Source organism: Pseudonaja textilis, chromosome 1 (genome assembly GCF_049901715.1).
Source record: "Pseudonaja textilis isolate UNSWEBS1 chromosome 1, rPseTex1.2, whole genome shotgun sequence".
In the NCBI taxonomy this organism is placed as follows: domain Eukaryota; kingdom Metazoa; phylum Chordata; class Lepidosauria; order Squamata; family Elapidae; genus Pseudonaja; species Pseudonaja textilis.
In genome coordinates, this window is record NC_141990.1 from 64,188,036 (window position 1) to 64,211,354 (window position 23,319).

Consider the following 23,319-nt stretch of genomic DNA (forward strand, 5'->3'; position numbering starts at 1 on the left):
TATTTTAGGATTCAAATCTAGTGATCTCAGATTTTTCCCCTCACTTGGCTCCATACCACCTAATTGGCAATGGATGAAACAGACAACAGTGCTCTCTACAAAAGATTGCTATATATTTATTTTCCAGAAATTAAGATTTTAATAAGCATACCCACACCACACATTAATTCCTTAACATTAAACCAGGGAAATTATTCTGATATTGCTTATCTTAATGGGTATTCATTAACTTTACAACATTTCATAGCAAAACTTATCAAAAACTTAATCCTCCCCTTCAACTGATTTACAAATTTCTTATTTCAGTAGTTGAGAATGTAGCTAATATTTTATAACGCTCAAATATACAGAAGATATCCTCCCATGTACTTATTTATATGACCCTCTTTGGCCTTCAGTCATTAACAGAAGGTATTTGTCCATGGCCCCAGTTCAGGGCTGTAATTATGACAGTGGCTAGAAAAACCTTCTGATTCTAACAAGGAACTGGACCTTGAGATACTTAAAGTATTCTTCCATGCCATGTTTTTGCCTGTCTCTTTCCTTCTTGGGAAGAGTGAAATTATATGAGGAAAAGATGTTTAAAATAGAGTAATTATAGGCCAAAGGCAATGTTCCCACTTGCTGCAGTGCTGTGAAAAGAGAAAGTTGACTGTTTCATAGGCGTTCCTGTCAAGAGCAGCTTTGGAAACAGATGGAATCATTGTTCCAGAGCCCAGAACAGCAAGCTAACAAGAATAATCCCCTACAAACATAAGGTCTGTGGCCTCAGATTTTCACTGAAAATTATCTCCATTCTTATGGAATAACAACACTGCAAAAAAGTATTAAAGGAAAAGGCTCACTAGTCCAGAATTTTAGGTTAATCTATATGTATGGACATTTTGCGGGGATGAAAGCTCAAAGAGTTTTATAAACAACTCCGTATCTGGGAATTAGAGTACTAGAAATAACTTCTGTAATTAATTGCTCCCATTGCTAGATGTCTTGAATTAGGGCTGGAACTTTAGATTGACTTATTGAATACTGATCTGGATTGTACTTTTTTCCTTGTGCTTTCTGAACTGGAACTTGAAAGCTACACTAAGCTTTCTGCCCATCTCTTTAGTTGCCTGCTGGTTGGCTGGGAGGGTATTAATCTACACAACTATATTTGCCTTCATTTTCCTGTGATCTCTAGCTAAAAAAGGCCAAACATGAAAAAAAAAATCTGGCTTTCACTGAGAATGTTTAGGACTGCAAAGACCTGGGTAAGAACATAATCTTCCTACTAAGAAACCATAACAAAAAGAGCTTTGAATCACTTCTTTATTCTATTCCAATAAAGCACATGTCATTATTCACTTGTTGTTCACAAGCAATTAACAATAGAACTAATGTGATTGCATTCTTTTCATTCCTCTTTGTTTTTATATTAAGGCGTTGCTAATGGAGTCTAACAGCTAAACGTGTGAAACTGTCATTGGGAAGGATTTTTTGTTGTTTTTATTTGTATAGCCACCTATCTTAAGGGACAATTCTGGGCAGTTCACAAGAACAATAAAACTACAAAGCCATAGCACCATTAAATTAAAATTAGAAACCCAATGCCTCAGTCATCTTAATAGGATGCTGAACAACTATCCTGAGACTCACATCACTTCTACCCAAGCTCCTATGTGAAAAGTTATCTCTTTATGGCCTTCAGGGAAGCTGCTGAAGGGTGGGAGCCTGCCAGATAGCCAGAAAGGGGGTGTTCCACAAGGTAGAAGCACCCATGGTAAAGACATGTTTCATAGGTCACACTAGATGACAGCATTTAAAGGATGGGATATGGAGTATGCCTACCTTATTTACCCTGGTGAGCTGGGCAGTTACTCTCAAGGAGAGATAGTTCTTTAAATAATCTGGTACTGTGCTATGTAGACCTGTAAATGGGACAACCAATATCTTGAATTGCACCTGGAAAGAAACTTGAAGCCAGTGAAACTCATGCAACAAGTGTGTAAACCAATGGGTGCCCAAAACTGTGGACTAGTAGCTTTCAGGTAGTCTTCAACAATACTCCTATGTAGAGTGCATTGAAGTAGTCCAAATAGGATGTGATCAAGGCATGAGTGGCTCTGAGCAATGCACTCCCAGTCCAGGAAAGGGAGTAATTTGTGCACAAGATGAATCTATATAAGGTTCTCCTGGTCATAGCTGTTATCTGCTCCTCAATCCAAAGCAATAATTCTAGGAGGACCTCCAGATTGCTCTTCTGTTCAGCCTTAGGGAGTGCAATAGTATCACCTGCCCAAATCAGACTGGAGAAGTATAACTGTATAAAATATTCAAATCACTTCCTTAAATTTTAAAAAGTAACATTAATACTGTTAAACATAATCAGATTCATTTACAAAATAAAATTATGCAAATAGACTTATTCCTACAGCAGTTACATTAAAGCAATGAAGAAAATGAGACATCTGTTGGCCATTGAACTCCAGCAAAGAAGCATTAAAATGTGCCTCTTGAAGCAGTTCCATATTCTCAATCCCATAATAACAAGAGTTGTTCTAGCTAGCTGTTTATTAGAGGTTGAAATAAAAAGATTCCCTTGGTTGACTTTCAACTTCGCATATGGGGATTCATGATGATGCAAGGAAAGACTAACTTTAAGTACAGTATTGTAAAACTCCTAAACTATCCAGGGTTTAAGATGTAATTGCAAAGTTACATCCCATCCATTAGAGCAGGGAGAATGATGATGAGCTTGGGAATGTAGGGGAAATGAACATAGAACACAGAACATCATTAGAGTTGGAAAGGACCTTGGAGGTCATCTAGTCCAACTTGCTGCCCAAGCAAGATACCCTATACCATTTCAGACAAATGGCTGACCAGTCTCTTCTTAAAAGCACCAGTGAGGCACACCTGCAACTTCTGAAGGCAAATACTTCCACTGGTTGTTTGTTCTCACTGTCAGGAAATGTCTTCCTAGTTCCTCTTGTTTTACCTTCAGGTGCTTTTTGAAAATAAGTTGTTTGCGGCAGTTCTTTACAAGTGCATTAATGGTACTGAGGAGAACCAGTTTGAAGTTAAAACACCAGGATAGAAAGCAGGAACACAAAGCCTGCTGGGTAAACTTGAGTCACCTGTTCTGTCTCAGTCCTATGAAGAAAGCAAAGACAACCATCTAAAATTTTGCCAGGAAAACTGCAGAAACTAGTCCAGGTGTTTGCCAGGAGTCAAGACTGATGTGGCACACAAAAAAGTGATACAGAGGGACTCCTGCTGCACTTTACACAGAGTGGCTAGTTAAGAATCTTCAGTGGACAGTAGTTTGAAACCATTTCAAATAGTTAATAACCTTTGAGAACATGAATGTGCACTATTTTCTTATACCCTCATCAAGTTAAACTTGGTGGTAAGAGATTTTGCTTAGGCTAGATAAAACAAATAACCAGCAGAGGGGAAAACCGATATACAGATTTTATATTAGTCCATCACACAAACATTTTAGGAGAAAGAGGTTCCAAAACTTCAAATATACCCCACCTTAAGAAAATTACCAATAAAGGAAGGCTGGAGGATTCCTATTACAGTTCTCAAGATTTTATGTTCTACCCCAATTCTTGGCATTTAAATTCATTAAAGAAAATCCATATGATTCTTGCTTCTTTAATCAAGCTGTGTAGGTAAGGCATCTGATAGTATTGCTTCTTTGTTGATCTTTTTCATTGCTTAACAAACACCTTGGTTTGTGTTCCTCATTCATAGTGCAAGGTAGAAATTATATGGTCATATCTGCTACTCCTGTCCTGGGAAATTGTTCTTGATGTTTCTCCCACACCAGGAAAGGAGTTGGTGGCTATAATTTTAACTGCAGATTTTATATGAGTTTTAAATATTCTGTCTATTTTTTTTAATCCTTTCTACACACCCACACTAAGAACATATAACTTTGGACCAAATCTTAATGAAAAATAGAAATACTTTAAGGACTTAATTGTTTAAGCCAAGTTTGGGGAAATAAATTGTGGAATAACATTAAATTTAATTCATTCTTTTGTCCAGAACTTCATATTTCTGTTCAGATAATCTAGAAACCAGTACAGCATGTAGGAAGTTAATTAGTTCATCACTCTTGGCTGGAAAACACTAATGCATTTTCAATTTTACTCATACAAGATCCTCATTAATGAAAGTACCTGCTTGGGTCATCACTTTGGAGCTTGTGATTTAAAATTAAAAGCTAGAGTTAGGAAGAACATTGATAAGTTTCATTCTGTCTATGATAAGAAATGATCCTCGAACCAATTAGATGTTATTAATGAAAGAGAATATGAAACAAAATCAGTGCAAGGTTGATTGCCACATACAATGCAACTTGTTTCAGTTTTATTTACTAATGCTTGAAATGCTCTTCTATGGAATTGAATAATCTGTTCCAAGCCTTTTGGGGACTTGAATTATCAATTATTTAAGAGAAACTTCCACATCTATAAAACGATTTGTAGACTCAGAATAACATAAGAAATGTCTTCTAAATGTAATATCCCAGATTTTTCCAGGCAGTGAAGGTTAGAGATCTTTTGTGAGAATCCCACAACACTCTTTATCTAAGTAGCTAAGAGGCACAGAAGAAAATATCAGAGAAATCATTCTCTCATGATCTAAGTAGTTTCTCCAGCACTGAAAGAGAACTGCTCTGCTCTTTATCCAGGAAGGGAGGAAAGAAGGAAGAAAAAAGAAAGAAAGATGGTGGGAGAGAAAGAGAGAGAGGAAGGAAGGAAGGAAGGAAGGAAGGAAGGAAGGAAGGAAGGAAGGAGGGAGGGAGGGAGGGAGGGAGGGAAGGAAGGAAGGAAGGAAGGAAGGAAGGAAGGAAGGAAGGAAGGAAGGAAGGAAGGAGGTTTCTGATGCTCACAGCTAGCTTCCCACAAGGAAATACAATGGGGAAGCAGGAAGGAAGTTGGAAGTCACTCCCACCTCCATTGTCTTTTTGCTCACCCAGGGTCATTCTGTTTTTCAGGAAATATCTCTGAAACAATGACTTAGTGAGTCACAGACAGTCTATTAATGGAATATAATTGTATATGAGTGAATCTCTCCTGTCTGTTATGTTGATATTTAATCATCTGTTTCCATCCTGCCCCATTCCATCCAAATTAAAATACTTTCATCTTTCTTTCATGGGAAGATTGTTAGAGTTTTTCCTTAAAACAAGAATAAAAACAAAAAGTAAACAATTCTATAAAATTTGGGACCTTTTCTATCAATGGCTGGATGATAAAATATAATAATAGAATATTTAGAATGTTAGATAACAAGGAATATCTTTGCTTTGTTGTTTTCTTTTGTTATTTGACGTCATATCCATAAAGTGTTTTTAGGATAGATTTGGTATGATTATATGATTTGTTATAGAATAAACTACTTAAATTATAGTTATCTCATAAAGTATGAATGAATAAAATTATAGTCAAATGATTTTCTAATAGTGATACTAGGATATATAAGTTTGGATTGATGATATGAGTTATTATGTAATGTAACTAATTGAGACTACGAAATGAATGCTGAATGAACCAACCGACACACTGTTTGTATATATGTATGGAGGAGAGCTGATGTTTTTATGTTTGTTTGTTTTGTTTGTTTTTAAAAAATCAATAAAATTGTTTTCAAAAAAAACAAAAAGTGCAAGTAATTTCTTTAAGATAATTTCATCCCATTTGGGAAGTGCAATCATTTGTGCATTCAGTCACCTGCAAGAACATTTCTACCTAGAAGTTTATAATCCAAAGTGCAAACACACACAAATATTTCAGGAAGGGTCTGTTCCCTGTTTACCTCCCTCTGTTTACCTTTCTTTCTGTTTACCTCCCAGATGGTTCATTACCAAACTAGGTAACATCTTTAGTGGGGGCTTGGGGGTGAAGTCTTGTTCATTTATGGGTCTTGTGATTGGTTGAATCCAGTGGTGGGATTCCAATTTTTTTACTACTCGTTCTGTGGGCATGGTTTGGTGGGCATGGCAGGGGAAGGATACTATAAAATCTCCAGTCAGAGGTGGTATTTGCTGGATCACTGAACTCTCAAAATTTCCATTACCAGTTCTTCAGAATTGGTCAGAACCTGTGGAATACCACCTCTGGTTGAATCATCAGACTGGTTGAGTCACAAGGCTGACTGAATCACAAGACTGGTTGAATCTGAAAAAAGATTGATTCTGGACTTGAGTCTGTAACTTCTGACTGGTTGCTGTGAGGGAAAGGATTGAGCTGGTGAGGGGATGGTTGGTTCTTGCATTGGTTGCTGGTTCGGTTGATCCACCTCCATATTGGTTTGTATGCTGGTTCAATGTCAATGCATATGTTGATGGACCCATTGGTAGAATGCCAAGTTTCAATAAAGTTGTTGTCCCTGAAGGGTTTTGGCATGGCTGATGACTTTGGCTTCATCCCAGTCAAACCAGCATTATTTGTTGTTGGTATGACTGGTGATCAGGAACTTCAGGTCATACTGTTTGATGTTCATGGATTCTGTTTTTTAATTGTCATTCTGTGTGCCCGAGGTAGAATTGGTTTCAATTGTTGCAACTGATTCTGTATATTATGTTGTTGCTCTCTTTTTTCCGTGTTCTGTCTTTGATATTTGTAAGTTCCTGTGTGAGTGTAAATGTGGTTTTGTGTGCTATTGTTATTCCTAGGGGCTGCAGTAGCCTGGCAGCCACTTCTGATGTACCTTTGATTGTGGCAGGACTTGTTTCTGTGTTACATCTCACTGTGTGTTTTTTCACAATTGGGTGCTATGCATCATAATATAAAGTTCCTGGGATAACCAACATTGAAAAGGTGTTTCTTCTCTGCTTCTCTTAGGGCTTTGGTGTTGCAGTGTGTTCACTGTACACACAAACACACACACACACACACAGAGAGAGAGAGAGAGAGAGAGAGAGAGAGAGAGAGAGAGAGAGAGAGAGAGAGAGAGGTTCAGATGCCTATTGAAATAGTTGTGGAGTTCTTACACAGATTATTTTGAATGGAATCAATTCAGGGGATATAGTAATAAAAATGCACATTTTAATTCAATCAGTGCTAAAATACCCTTTTTTGTAGGCTCCAATTTAATTGCTTTGTTTTAACCGTCTTTAGTTGTTTTGGGTTTTTTAACAAATTTAACTTTTACAATTAATTTCAAGAAGCAAATATCAATAACCAGATTCATAACTGCACTTCTTTTGCAGAGTAGAAAAACTCTACAATAGCTTGTCCAACTTTGGCAGAGTTGAGATTTGTGGACTTCAACTCCCAGAATTCCCAAACCAGCAGGGACACCCCTGCTCTAGAATATATTTAAGGGAAGGGACTTCCTTTTTGTTGCAGTTATTAGTGCAGTGTTCAAAACCTAAATGCAGTTCAACATGGTAAAAAAAAATGTGCAGGATTATACAGCTGTTCAAATTAAGTAGAATTATAAATTTGGTCCAACAACGTAAAGCATTTGCACCCAAGAATTCTCTCCTTCTAGACTGTCAACGTTTTTTCCCCATCAACTCATAGATATAACAGAAGACTTGCATTTACATTTAATTGAAAGAATCAAATATATTCCAGTCCTGTCATACTATCTCTTTTTGGTATATGAATAAAAAGCTTCCAAGATGAAATCCAAGGACAGTGGGGTATATTTCCTTCCTCTTCTTGTCTTCATGGGTTGTTACTGAAATTTTCCAAATTAAATGGAAAATAGTCTTAAGAAGGAAAAATACTTCATAATACTTCCATTTTATTAGGATTAAATCCCCAAATGCACAAGTGTATTTATTAAATTAAATTATGTGTGAGAAGAGAAAGGAACAGAAATTAAACAAGACATGTATTATTAAGGCTGAATATAAGAACCTTAAATCTTAAAAAAAACTCTATTTTAAAAGCTGTAGTTATAGAAGAGAATGATAGATTAAACTAAAATTACTTTTGCTGATTGTAAATTAGATCAAACCATCCAATTTTGGAAAATCAAAAGCCTTCTTTGAAATATATATCTAATAACTTGATTATTCAAAAATATCCAGGTAGCTCTGTAATTACAAGATCAGGCAGACAGCTCTGTATAACATCAAGAAACATTACTCTTGATGTGTATTGATTAATGATTATAGAATATATACTTCTAAATTATGTATTTATCCAGTGAAATGACTCTTTTAAGCCTTTACAAAGGAGGATGAAGGGAACTTTTGCCTAAACATGTCATGGATAGATTGCTTCCCCATAAGCATGTACTGATAGTGCTTTATTCCCAAGAAGGCAAGGCATCATGACTGTCAATGTACTATGATTCTCAACCCAAAACCTGAGGTTGGGAGCGCAAAGGAAAGAATAAGGAAGGAAGTTTCAATCTTTGCCTTGCAATCGTTATCCCGATTATTGCAACCATTGGCATCTGAGATACAGAAAACAAGCACCAGGTTGGTGCTTAAAGGGAACACACTTAGAAAATAGTTCTAAAGGGACTATGACTCCCCTTTTGATTTATTGGCACCGATCTCAGTTCAGTTCAAAAAAGTAAAACCTGAGTAATGCTGAAGTTAAGTTCTACCTGAATGTGTCTTCATTTTTTACTTTCTATATGAGTATCAAGGTGCAATTCAACCTCTAATATCAAGAGATTGCTACATTTGTAATGGATAAAGAAAGTGGAGTATTGGTTATAATGGGGAGATAGAAAGAATGGAAAGGAGTGGGAAACTAGTACCATGTCTTCCAGGTCTTATTTTGGGGGGATGTCTTACCTGCTTACCTTAGGACCACCACAGCCATGCATCCCATGTTCTGCCACCTGTTGTGCCACTGCCCGACCATGGAGGAGACTGTTGTGCCATTGCTCACACAAGAGGTGGCACAGGTGCCATGAGCCATGCTGCATCCTGCCATGAGCAGTGGCAATGGCACAATGCACCACATGGTGTCTGGACACAAGCAGCTGCAAGCTGCTGCAGAATAAATCAGGCAGCAACATGACAGGTGTTGGGGTAAGCAGGTGTGGGTGCATGGGGCAGCTCCATCCCCCCACCCCCACCCAAGCTTGATTTTTATGCCTGCTTCTCATCCCACCTCATACAACCAGATGGTGGGCAAAGCTTAACCAGGGCTTATTTTGGGGGGTAGGGCTTAGGCATGAAAATTGAGCTAGGGCTTGTTTTCATATTTACGGGAAACATGGTAGTAAATACTTAATTATATAGGTAGACATAAAAATATGGTAGGCAGCTTCAACCTATTCAACTGAAAGGAAGGCAACCTTCTTTTACTAACAAGATGCAATCTAAGGAAGGAAGTCAAAGGGACAGTAGTAGTGAACTTGTCAATCTAAAAATTGTTTATACAACATCTTTTTTACAAGAGCTCTTTATCTCAAAAGCAATCAGCATCAGCAATGAGAGTTAGGTTGCCTGAGAGACTGACAGGCTAGTCAGTGAGTTTCTATGCTTGAGTATGGATTATAAACTGACTAAAATGTTGATCTTCTATCCAAAACCAAGATTTTAACCAATATATGATAATGGCAGGTCAGTCTGGGTAAAGCACTTTATTATTCATGAATTAATCTTGGATTAAAATCTGGTTTTAGCAATAGCATTTAGACTTATGTACCACTTCATGCTGCTTTACAGCACTCTCTAAGTGGTTTACAAGTTTACAGAGTCAGCATATTTCCCCCAATAATCTGGGTCCTCATTTCACCAACCTTGGAAAGACATAAGGCTGAATCAACCTTGAATCCATCAAAATTGAACTCTTGGCAGAGGGCAGAGTTACCTGCAGTACTGCATTCTAACTGCTCTGCCATGCTTTAGTGCAGTGGCCCCCAACCTTTTTTGTGCCACGGCCCGGTACTGGCATCACAAAATGATCCCCGGCCCGGTACCAGCATCAGCATGCATGACAAGGCAAGGCAAGCCGAGCGACCGGCCAGCCAGCCGTCCCCTGCTTCTCCCCGCCACCTTCAACTCCTCCTTTGTACCTTTGTCGATGGGCTTCGCTTCGGGACGGCTTCGGGACAGTCGTTCGGCTCGCCTTGCCTTGGGTGCTGAAAGAATCCTCACACCTTAATTTCATTCGAAGCCCCCCCCTTCAATGAAACTAAGGCGCGAGGATTCCTTCAGGACCCAAACGCCACTTTCCAACCAGAAAAGCTCACCCGGAAGCACTTTCTTGTTAAACAAGATGGCGGCGCCCAGCAAACCGACGGCCTGGTAGGAAATGTTCCACGGACCAGTACCGGTCCATGGCCCGGTGGTTGGGAACCCCTGCTCTAGTGTATATCGTAACAGCTGGCTGAGAGAGCAGAATAGGTCATCTGTCACCACTCTGTCCATTGGGATTTTCTGTGGTGCTGCAGGCTAGGACTGGAAAGTAGGAAGCATTTATAGGTCTTTTGCCTTGCTGACTAGTTCCTTTATTTAGCATTTCACTAAATGTGATGTCTGCTTTTTAATGGTACTGTAAATACCGGAATATTTTAATGCATACTTTAAATACATTAATTATTCCTCAAAATCACCCAAATCACTAAAATCACTAAAAATTAGACTCTAAAGCAATGGATTTTTTTTTTCTAGGTATGTATGGAAATCTGAAAAAAGTCAGGCTTCGATAATGAATTGCTTAATGCATTCATGTTTACACAATGTTTCTTGGAATCCGTATGTGAATGCAAAGACCTACTATTTATTTGCTGCCTCTTCCCAAACTAATCAGAGTGATTTTTGAGCATTTCATTGGGTTCTGTAGAGGTTCTCAGTCATCCAGGTCATGGTTGTCCCAAAGGTACTTTTTCAGGAGGCAAGTGGACTTTCTTGTTTTTTTCTTTTAAAGACATTTTGCTTCTCATCCAAGAAGTCCTCAAAAGACAAAACAAGGAAGTCCAGTTGCCTCCTGAAAAAGCACCTTTGGGATTCATTGGATTTCTCACTCAGAGCTCAAATATTTCTTAATATCATCCAGGGTCTCTGGAAATCTGAACCTGAAACCTCCAGCATGTAACATACATACTTCATTACGATGTAATTCTCCTCTGCCCTCCCCCATCTTTCTCATGTATTTATATTGAAGATCATCTGGAAAACCCTAGAGAGCTTTTCTGCACTATTTTTTCAGAGAACCAATGCTAATGCAATCAAATCTCTAAATGGAATCAACTCTCTGAATTGAATTGGAAAGATGAATGTCTTTGAATTGATCCAACAATTTAGAAAGGAAAAAGGCATTTGCTTCAATATCAGTTTGGAAAATTAAATTGACCCGATTTGATGCTTCAATTTAACTCCGCTTTCAGAATTCAGTCAAAACACTGAATCAGGTGAAATAAATCAAAGATCAAACTGAATCCTGTCTGCATTTTTATGACATGCAATCTTTCGGAAATCCCAACATTACCATTTCCTCTAGAAGCAAGAGCATTTTATGGTAAATGCTTCCCCTATTGTGTGAATAGAAAAACAAACAAACAAGTGGTTTTATCCTATCCCTCTGATAGGCTGATTATCACTGGCAGGCAGTAACCATCTTTTGAAAAGAGGACAATAAACCCATCACAAGGAGATATATTAAAAGTACAATCAGCTCACCATCTATGTGCAGAATAGCATATTTCCATTTCAAATGTGAATCAGTTTGAACCTTTCATATTTTGACACATTATCTTGGGAATTGTGCTCCCTCAGGAGCCATGATCAGTATTCTCCTTGAGACTATATCTTCAGGATCAGCAATTTGATGTTTAAGGAAATTGGGCATTGGAGCTTTTGTTGAAAACTAGATATGGCATCTAATGTTCCTGTTTTGATTACTGCTCCAGTAAACACAGAGATTGTTTTCTTTCTCATTCTGAAAAATACAGAATGGAATGTTGTACTCTATTTGCAAAACAACACAGTAAACCTTTTTTTTAAAAAACAAATGAGTTAAATTAATGAGAACCTTTGTATCATTAAACTGCAAGGCATTGTCAATGGGGTAAGTATTAATTGAACATGACAAAGAAGGGTCCATACTGAAATCCCTGTAAACATACAGAGTCTTAAAGATTTTGGAACTTGGCAATGAAAAGTGGTGCCATTTGTATGTGTATTCTGTCTTTGTTTTAAAAAATGTACCAAGTGTTATGTTCTTTTTAGACTCCATTTGGGAGAATAACAACTGAGAATGTCTGACAGATGAGGAGATTAGATTAGAAATGGTGTATTAGAGGAAGAGAACTGACACTTGGAGGGATGGGAGCTGCCATGAGCTTGACTAGGATAATGTCAGGTCCAACTCACACAAATGGCCATATGCTAGATCTAGTCTTTATCTGCAATTAGTTGATATTGGCAGATGATAGACTTCTGTTTCACCATAATTGAATCATTCCATGGTTTCAGTGAGGATTATATCTCTCATAACCTCCATAGGGTAACCTCCATAGAGGACCAGTTATGACGATCTGCCACAGGCAACTAATGAATCTAGATGTCCAAGGTCACTTGGGGTTTTTGCTTTCCAACTATTTGTGTAGAAAATATTTTTGCAACAATGTTGAAAAAAAAATCACCTTTTCCCCCTCCTATTGCTAGTATATTTCACTAACAAGACAACTCCTCAACCATTTTCTAAAGCACCAGCTAGGTTGACCACCTTGCATTTCATGAAAAGCAGGCAAACTGCTATGGAGTTCTCTGCTAATAAATGTGTAAAAACTAACTTGGGCATACAGCAACCATGCTTAGATAACTTGGACAGAAGTTGCTTGAATGAAGACATGAGGAAAGCCTAGCCAGGAGTCACTGCTTCCAGGAAACTTTTTGAAATTGCCTCCTATAATCATCTCTGTTTGCATATTTGGCAGGAAAAGCAGAAACTGACCTTGAAATTAATATAAGAGGAAAAGAGCAGTCACAGACACAAGGAGAACATGTAATATCTATGATACCTACCCACTAATCCATTTTTGCTCCAACATGGACAAAATCATTATTCTGCGAATATACAGTAACAATAAACCTTGGTTCACAGCTAAACTTAAGCAGCTAGGTCGTTCCCAAAAGGATGTCAGCATTCCAGTAAACATCTATTCCAATCAGTAAATCCGAGAAAAACATATCTCAAAAGTACCTTTATTAGAATAGCACCTGGCACATCTGTGGAATCCTGAATCTAAAGTTTTGGGGGGTTTCCACAATTTCCCAAACTACAAATCCATTCCCCACTTGGTCATCATTACATTACATGGCCCAATCATGATCCGTCCAAAAGTAAATCCTTATTTCATCTTGCGCCATACTAAATGACCTTGAACTAATAAAAGAATTTTATTTATTTACCAGAGCTACTTAATTGAAATCACCCCCTCCCACTTTCTCAGGCTATGTGGCAGCATGGAATATGGCTTCCAAAGCTAACAATTTGACATGTTCTTCAATGGTTTTGCTGAATATAAGAATGAAAAATCAGGTAGACAAGGACCCCTTTGTGTAGGTGTGGATGTAGCACTTCATTGATGAGTTGCATAAATAATCCGGGGGGGGGATGGGCTGGAGTCTGAAAGGCATGACTCGGAATTGGAAATTACCCAGAGGGTAGTTGAAGTCAGTTTTCCATTTGTCTCACTCCTTTATGGGGACTCTGTAGTAAGCTTCTCTCAGATCTAGTTTGGTAAAGCCCTTGCCTTTAGATAGGTAGTTTAATAAGTCCTGATCTATGTGGGACCAGATCTGAGTGAGGAAATAAGCAAAATGTTCACGTTATTTGTCAAATGTTGCTTTAAAAGCCATCTGGTCTGGCCTGGTCTGGGGGAGTGGGTGGGACTGCCATAACAACTGCAAATTGAGCTGGAGTGAATGGAGCCTGATGAGGAATGTATGAACCTTGCAGGAGTACTCTGAGTGCCGGCTGTGTTGGGGCTCTCAGGAAGAAGAGCCTCTGCAGGGTTGCTCCGAGGGGCGGCTGATTTGGCACCTGTCATTAAGAGGCCGTTTGTTGCATTCTTCCCTGCAATGGGAAGAGGTGGGTGGTTGCCATCTGCTCCTGCACAGATCCCTTTGTTGAGAAGGGATCACTGATTCTCTTTGGAACCAGGGCACTCCCAAACCAGATGGTGCAATGGGAGCTGGCATCCACTGGCATTGGACCCACCCTTGACCAGGATAAAATGCCCACCCTGGAGGAATACTCTCTGCAGGGGGTAATCTGCTTTGTGGTTGTGGAGGGAGAGGACTTGGGTTTTGAAACATACCCAATGTTGGCTCATCTGCTGTCTTTCCCTTGAAACTTGAGCCTGCAAGCCTGGGCTGCTTCATCGGCCATTTCCAACTGATGCTACAGTGATTTCCCCTCCACTTCTCTGATTAGGGAAAGTAAAGGTGGATTGCGTTAGGATCCAGCTCGTCTGGAGAGGTTGTGGCTGTGGGACATAACTTTTCAGATTAAGTTGTTGGAGTTGTTCTGGGATTCCTACCAACCACTGGCTTTGGGGTGGAGGCCACAAATTGCAGTCTTGAGAGGTGTCTGATCCCAATGTTTCCCCACATCTCCATTCTGTCTGTGGCCATTCTCAGGGGGCTGGAGAAAGAGGCATTTAGGCAGCATCTCCTCCAGTCTCACCCATGGATTCAGCTCTGTCCACAGCTTCTCAATGAATCTGTCTCTATGGGTTGACCTCCTAACCTTCACCTCTCTGTAGTCTCTAAAGCCTGCATCACCTCTTCAAAAGGGGCTGGGGGCCTCAATCAGTCTTCTGGTGTCCAGCCCCATAGCTCCTTCTCTATCTTCTCCCATCTTCACTGAGTCTTCACACTGCTCCATGTTTGGAATCAGTGCTAGGGCTTAGCATCACTGACAGCCCCCTTTTGGGGTGCTGGAGTTTGTTAGAGATTCAGGATAATGTCAGCATTCCAGCAAACCTCCATTCCAATCAGTAACTCCAAGACAAACATATCTCAAAAGTACATTTATTAGAATAGCACCTGGCACATCTGTGGAATCCTGAATCTAAAGTTTTTTGGAGTTTCCACAATTTCCCAAACTACAAATCCAAAAAAGCTACTCTGAAAACTTAAGGAATCAGTTCTCAACAAATGAACCAGCAAACATGTAGAAAACTCTTACAAATATCACTGGCTATGGCAAACCTCCTTCCCAGGAAGAAGGAAATCAACAATTAGCAGATGACCTGAATGAGTTTTACTGCAGGTTTGAAAGGAAACCACAGCCACCTATCTCCACAACCCTCATTTCAAACACATCAACAACAGCCAAACTTCCATCAACTGACCCCAACCCTTTGGGTTCACAACCTCTGATGATCACAGAAAAAGAAGTGCAAGATCTATTTCACAGACAAAAGCTAGGAAAAGTATCAGACCCAGACAAGATAACTCCTTCTTGCTTAAAAGTCTGTGCTGACCAATTGGCCCCCATCTTCACCCCGAATCTCCAATAGATCACTAGAGATGTGCTATGTTCCTTCCTGCTTCAAACGCTCTACCATCTTCCCAGCCCAAAGAAGCACTCCATCAAGGAACTAAATGACTAAAGACTAGTTGCTTTAACATCTGTAGTTATGAAAACCTTTGAAAGGTTAGTGCTATCCCATCTGAAAACCATCACAGATCTGCTTTAGACTCCCTGCAATTTGCATACGGAGCAAATAGGTCAACAGATGATGCTGTTAATATGGCTCTGCACTATATCCTACAACACCTTGAATCTCCAAAGACCTACGCAAAGGTCCTTTTTGTAGACTTCAGTTCAGCATTCAATACCATCATTCTAGACATTCTTCTAACTAAACTGAACCAGCTAGCAGTACCTGAAAACACTTGTAAGTGGATCATAAGCTTCCTAACAGACAGGAAGCAGCAGGTGAAGCTAGGCAGAATCACATCTGATACCTGTACAAAAAGCATAGGCTCCCCCCAAGGCTGTGTGCTTTCTCCACTTCTCTTCTCCTTGTATACCAATCTCAAATGATCCATCTGTTAAAATACAGGAATTTGCAGATGATACAACAATGATTGGTTTCATTTGAGACAATGACAAATCCACATACAGATGGGAGGTTGTACAACTTGCCTCATGGTGTGACTGGAACAATCTGGAACTGAACACACTCAAAACCGTAGAAATGGTAGTAGACTTTAGGAGAAACCCTCCCATACTACCATTTCTTACAATACTAGAAAACACAGTATCAATAGTAGAGACCTTCAAATTTCTAGGTTCTATCATATCTCAAGACCTAAAATGGACATTTAACATCAAAAATGTCATCAAAAAAGCACAACAGACAATGTTCTTTTTGAATGTATATTTACATACTTCATTGGCACAACAAAACAAAAGAGGAGTAGCTTTATACATTCAGAAGCTAAATTAATTTTTACAGATGAAGAAAGAAGGATATTGATGGTAGAAATAATTGACAATAACCTAAACATGCTTTTAGTAGCAATTTATGCACCAAATGAAAAACAAGAAGAATTCTATAAAAATGCATAAGAAAATAATAGAATTGGAATATGACAATAAATGCATTTTGGGAGATTTAACGTGATAGTTGACACAAAGTTGGACTATAAAACACAGGAAGTTAATAGACAAAATAGAAAGATACTTCCAAAATCCTTCTTCAGGATGGTGGAGGAATTAAGCATTCAAGATGTTTGGAGAGAAATGAATGTTAAGAATAGACAATATACATTCTACTCCAATAGACATTTATCATGGTCAAGAAAAGATATGATTTGGATATCAATAGAATTAATTTCTAATATACAAGAAGTAAATATAGAAACAAGTACTTGGCCAGACCATAATCCAATATGGGTCAAGTGGCCAGGACAAAGGAAAAGATCAAGATGGACTTTGAATAATTCAATATTGAAAGAAAAAAAATGACAATGGAAAAAGAACTGGCTTTCTTCTTTAAAGAAAACAATAAGGAGGAAACTTCACTACAACATTTATGGAATACCATGAAGGCCTATGCCAGAGGTCTGACTATAAACTATACAAGAAGAAGGAATATCAAAAAAGACAAACACAACGAATACTAGAGGAAGACTACAAGAAACTCAAAAAAGAACTACAAAAATATCCACAAAAGAAGGATATTAAAAGTCAAATGGAAATAGTGAAACATAAAATGGGATTGATAGAAAAAGAGGAATTAGCACAGAAAATTAGGAGAGCTAAACAAAACAAACAAACCAGGAAGATGGCTGGCATATAAATTGAAAAAGGAGAGAGAAACGAAGAAGATAATATAATTAATAGATGAACATGGAATGGTTTGTAATAGAAATGAAGAAAAAAAAGAAATATTATGGAAATATTATGAGAAATTATATGATCAAAAGAATATTGGAGAAGAAAAGTTTAAACAATATTTGCAAAAAGTAGAGCTACCCCAAACTTGAGGACATTAAGGTAATGTTGGAAGGGAAAATAACAATGATGGAACTAACAGAGGTGATAAATAGACAAAAGGCTGGAAAGGCTCAAGGCCCAGATGGACTACCAATGGAATTCTACAAGACTTTGAAGGAATCTTTTAACATTATAATGCTTGAAGTAATGAATGAGGTTTTGTCAAAAACCAAAATACCTAATATACGTACAGAGGCTTATATTACTCTTATACCAAAATAGGATACTGAACAAATAAAAAACTATAGACCTATATCCCTGCTGAATGTAGACTACAAAATATTTGCCTCAATAATGGCAGAAAGACTTAAAAGATATTTGAACCACTTTATACATTCTGATCAAAATGGATTTTTACCTAAGAGGCAAATAAAAGATAACATGAGAATAATTTTGAATACATTGGAGTACTATGAAACACACCCAGAGAAGCAAATGGCTTTGGTATTTTTAATGCGCAAAAAGCCTTCGACAATGTAAATTGGCAATTTATGTTATTGTAAATGGAAGAGCTGGGCTTTGGAGAAAGATTAATTAAGGCAATTGAGGCAATGTATAATAAACAATCTGCAAACGTAATGATAAATGGAGATTTGACAGACAATATTAATATTTAAAAAGGAACTAGACAAGGATACCGTCTGTTGCCACTGCTATTAGTATTGACTCTGGAAATATTAAATAGAAATATTAGGGGAAAAGGGAGGGGAGGAGCTGGCGCCGAGACGATACGGTTTGCAATCGAGCTCTACGATTGCAGCCGATATCTTCGCCCCTGGCCAGTCCAAACGGACCTAAACCGTCCCGCAGGGACGGTTATCGTGAGGGGCATACCCTGTGGATCCCAGGGACACCGCAAAGTCCCTGAATGACCCAGGAGAAGTCCCTTTTGCTGGCGGCGAAGAGGCAGCCCCCAAGCTGCTGAAGTCGGGGCAGCTCCGGAAAGGAAGAGGCTGAAAGAGAAAGTGTGTCGGCTGGGTGAGAAACTGTTTTTTTTTTTAATATTTTGAGGCTTGAAAGGACACTTCAATTGCTAGAAGAAATCTATGTGATTTTTGACAAAACTGAATAAGCGGCGTTTTTTAAGGGAGACGTCAAAGCGAGGCTTTATTTTATTTTATTTTTTACTACCAGACTTTATTTGTTACTTAGTAGATAACCGGACTGGTTTCTCTCTCTCTCTATATATATATATTTTATTCTCCCTTTGGATTTTTTTAACTTTTTTTTTTAGGCTAGAGGCTCCCTTTGGTTATTTCTGTTTTTGTATATATATATGTATATATTTCTTGTTCTTTTTTTTAAATTTCAATTACCTTTCTGTGAGAGGAGGGGGGAAAGTGAGAACTAAGAAACTTTGTAACACTGCCAACTAGAGGCTTGAAATTTTACTTGAAGTGGAGAGAACTGTGGAAGACTCCTCAAGGACATTCTAATTTGATAAGATAGAGGGAAGAGCGCAGTAGAATATTATTACAGGTGTTCTTCTGGATTTCTATCAACAATTAAATATCTATGGCTTGGCTTTGAAGCCTGTGGGAAAGGGAAGTGAGTCATAACAAGAGCCTTGGACAATTAAACAGAGTGCAGTGTGTTGTTTCTCCCTCTTTAATGTCTTTATTTTAGCAATGTCTTTATTTTTACTTTTTATTTTCAAGGGGAAGCCTTAGAATTTTTTATTTTTATTTTTTTTCCGTTTTCACTGGGATTTTTGCTTTTTCTATCTATGCTCCTGGATTATTTTGGCCTCCTTTTTTCTTTTTTTAAATTGAGATTTTCTAGCTGGATTAAGATGTGAAGAACCTGAAGAAATCTTTTTCTTTTGCTTTGTCCTTTTTTTATTATTATTATTACTGGGTTCTCTTCTTATTTTTATTTTTTATTGTGGACTACTTTATAATTGGATTAGGGTCAGGAAAAACCTGAAGAATTTCTTATTTTTTCTTATTTTTTCTTTTTTTCTTCACTACTGGGCTTTTTACTGCTGGGCTTTTCCACTCTGGATTATAATTGGCTACGTTTTTAATTGGATTAAAATTTGAAAGAATCTGAAGATTTTGAACCATTTAAAATGAGCAGGAAACTCATACCTCCGGGTGCTTCTATATCTACTTCTGCCTCCTCACCATCTGGAGGACAACGTTCAATGCAGGTAATGTCAAAGCAAGATAAAGAGCAAGAAAAAGTAACTTTACAGACGATTATGCAAGGAATTCAAGACCTTAAGATAAAAATAGACATCATTGAACAAAGAACAGGGAAGACTGAAGAAAAGGTGGAAAATATCCAACAGATGACGGTGAAGTATGATGTGAGACTTCAAAAAGTTGAAGAAGAGGGTAAACAAAGAGAGGAGGAGATTGGAAATATTCATACTAGATTAATAGTGGTTGAACAAGAAAAAAGTGGGATGCTGAAGTGGGAGGTGGAGAGGTCAGAATTCTATCTCAGATTCCAAAATATAGAGGAAGAAAAAGGGCAAGACTTGGCTGTGATAATGATAGAAATCTTGGCTGATGCTTTGGAAATAACAGAAGAAAAGATGATGGATGGAGTAGATGAGATATACCGAGTTTCCACAAGATATGCAATGAGAAATAACCTACCCAGAGAAGTTCACATTAGATTTACTAAAAAATCCATCAAGACACAAATTTTACAAGCGGCAAGAGAGAAGATGTTGAAATATAAAGGTAAAGAAATCTTGGTCCTAAAACAAATACCTAGAAGAGTGAGAGAGAGGAGAGGAGAATATTGATTTCTGACCAAAGTGTTATTGAAAAAGGAGGTGAACTACAGATGGCTGATCCCAGAAGGACTGATGTTTATATGGCAAGAACAGAGACATAGAATTGATTCAATTGAGAAAGCAGAACTCTTCTACGCAGAATTTTTTGGAAGGAGAGAGGAAGAGGCAGAAAAAGAGGTCTTATTAACTGAATCCCAAGAGGAACAAATGGAGATTGAAAAAGAAGAAGGCGTAATAGGTGGACGGGTGGATATCAAAGACCAACATGAACCAAGATGTATGAGACCTGCCAAATCTAAATATAAAATATCATCATGGAAGAGAAAAAATAGATTACAATGAACATAAATGGACTGAACTCAGCTGCTAAGAGAAGGAAGATTTTTCATAAATTAGGGAAATTAAAGTTTGATATAATTTGCTTACAAGAAGTACATATTAAAAAACAACATGAACAATTGTTAGTACAGCCAAAACTAGGGAAATTATTTACTTCTTTGACTCAATGTAAGAAAAGAGGAGTGGTTTTATATATTAAAGAGGCCATCCCTGCAAAATTGATCCACGCTGATGAAGATGGAAGAATATTAATGGTGGAAATGATGGATAATAATATAAAAATACTTTTGACTGCAATTTACGCCCCGAATGATAAACAAGAAGAATTCTATAAAAAATTACATATGAAAATAACTGGACTGGACTATGCTAATATAATTATGATGGGAGACTTTAATGGAATTGTGGACAATAAATTGGACTATATAGCAACAACAGCAAAGCACAACAGAAAGACACTTCCTAAATCCTTTTTTAAAATGACAGATGAACTAATTTTAAAAGATATATGGAGAGAAAGAAATGCTAAAACCAGAAATATTAGGGAAAATAGAGAAATAAAGGGAATGAAAATAAAAAAAGAAGAATATAAATTACAAGAATTTGCAGATGATCTGGTCTTCATATTGAAACAACCATTGGAAACAGTACCTACATTGATAGAAAAGATTGAAGAATATGGACAGGTGGCAGGATTAAAAATAAATAAAGATAAAACTAAGATCTTAGTTAAGAATATGATGGAAAAACAAAGGAAAGAATTGACAGATAGACAATATCCAGATCACAAAGTAAAATACTTCAGAATACAGTTAACAGCAAGGTGTGGATCCTTAAAGGAAGATAATTATTATAAATTAAAACAACAGATTGCGACAGATTTGAAAAAATGGGGAAATCTACAATTATCTCTTATAGGGAGAATATCTACTATCAAAATGAACATACTACCAAGGATATTATATTTGTTTCAGACGATTCCAATCAAATTAGGGAAAGAATATTTGAGGACATAAATAAAATAATGTTGAAATATATGTGGCAGGGAAAGAAGGCAATAATTAAATTAAATTGTTACAGGATGCTAGAATAAGAGGAGGTTTTGGATTACCCTATTGGGAATTATATTACCAGGCAGTAATACTGATGTGGGTGAAAGAATGGATTGTCTTGAGAAATACTAGATTGTTAACACTGGAAGGTCATGATTTACAATTGGGGCAGCATGCATTTTTATGGTATAAGGAAAGCAAAGCACGTGGGTATTTTAGGAGACATTATATTCAAGATGTGTTATTATTAACATGGGAGAAAATAAGGAAGCAACATTATATGAAAATACCAGTTTGGTTATCAACTATAGAGGCATTTGTGTATCCAATTCTTTTCACAACAGAACACATTGTTAGATATAGTGAAATTTTAAATGAAAGGGGTGAACTCAAAACAAAGCAAGAATTAGATGAACAAGAGATAAAGATGAATTGGTATTCATATGTGCAAATGCATTCTACATATGATAGAGACAGTAAGACAGAAGGGTTTTACAAAGAATTTACGCAATTAGATAAAATCTTAACAGGTACTGATGAGAGGATGATCAAAAAATTATATGGTTATTTACTGGGAGTGAAACTAGAAGAAGAACAAGTTAAAGAAACAATTAGTGCTTGGGGGAAATATTTTGGATATGGGATAGACTTAGAAAAATGGCAGAAACTATGGACTAGAAATTGTAAACTGACAATGTTGACAGCTTGTAAAGAGAATTTGTATAGATGTTTTACAGGTGGCATCTACTCTCAGCAAAAATAGCAAGGATGTTCAAAGATAAATCAGTGAAGTGTTGGAAATGTCATCAGATACCTAGATCACATTATCATATGTGGTGGACATGTGTGGAAGCTATAAGATAAAATACACACATGGTTGGAAAAAAATGACAAAACAACATATAGATTTAAAACCAGAGATATTTTTATTGGGAATCTTACTTGAAGCTTACAATAGAGAATTGACATACTGGATTATTAATGTATTAACTACAACTAGAATGGTATTTGCTCAGAATTGGAAAAATGAGAAAATTCTGATGGAGGAGGAAGTAATTAAGAAAATAATGGAATGAGCAGAAATGAGCAGATTAACACTAGCTGTTAGAGAGCAAGAAGAAAAAGAGTATTATAAAATATGGGATCTATTCTATCAATGGTTAAATAGAAAAGTAAGAAATTGAAGTATATTATAGTAGTAATGAGATATTATAACTGATTATTATAGAATGAATTATAATATGTATTAAAATTAGTAAGAATTGAGATTTGCTCCAAAGAATAATACAGATTTGAAAGTATAATGATGATGTAATAATAATATAATATGATATGGAAAGTTGACTAATGTAATATGAATGTAAATTTAAATTTAAAAGGAAAAGACTATAGATTTTGTGCACAAGAAATATATACCAACTGTATAATTGAAAGATTTTATTTGTTGTTTTATGTTTATGTTTGTCTAAGTCTGTTCTTAAAAATAAAAAACTTAAAAAAAAAGAAAGCTCAGACTGCCCAAGGAGCTGCTGATGCAGTTCTACAGAGGAATTATTGAGTCTGTCATCTGTACCTCTATAACTGTTTGGTTTGGTTCTGCTACCCAACAAGACAGACACAGACTTTAGAGAATAATTAGGACTGCAGAAAAAAACAATTACTACCAACCTGGCTTCCATCAAGGACCTGTATACTGCACGAGTCAAAAAGAGGGCTGTGAAAATATTTACAAACCCCTCAC

The 23,319-nt window shown here is 37.2% G+C and overlaps 1 long non-coding RNA gene across 1 annotated transcript in view; it reads right to left on the reverse strand.

The window, feature by feature from the left end:
• The window catches only part of LOC148127646 (uncharacterized), a 45,830-nt gene that overhangs the window by 13,889 nt on the left and 8,622 nt on the right, over nt 1–23,319 (reverse strand). Inside the window, exon 2 of the long non-coding RNA XR_015740990.1 lies at nt 1,828–1,907. This is a non-coding gene — a long non-coding RNA (uncharacterized LOC148127646). The remainder of the gene's footprint in view (nt 1–1,827; nt 1,908–23,319) is intronic.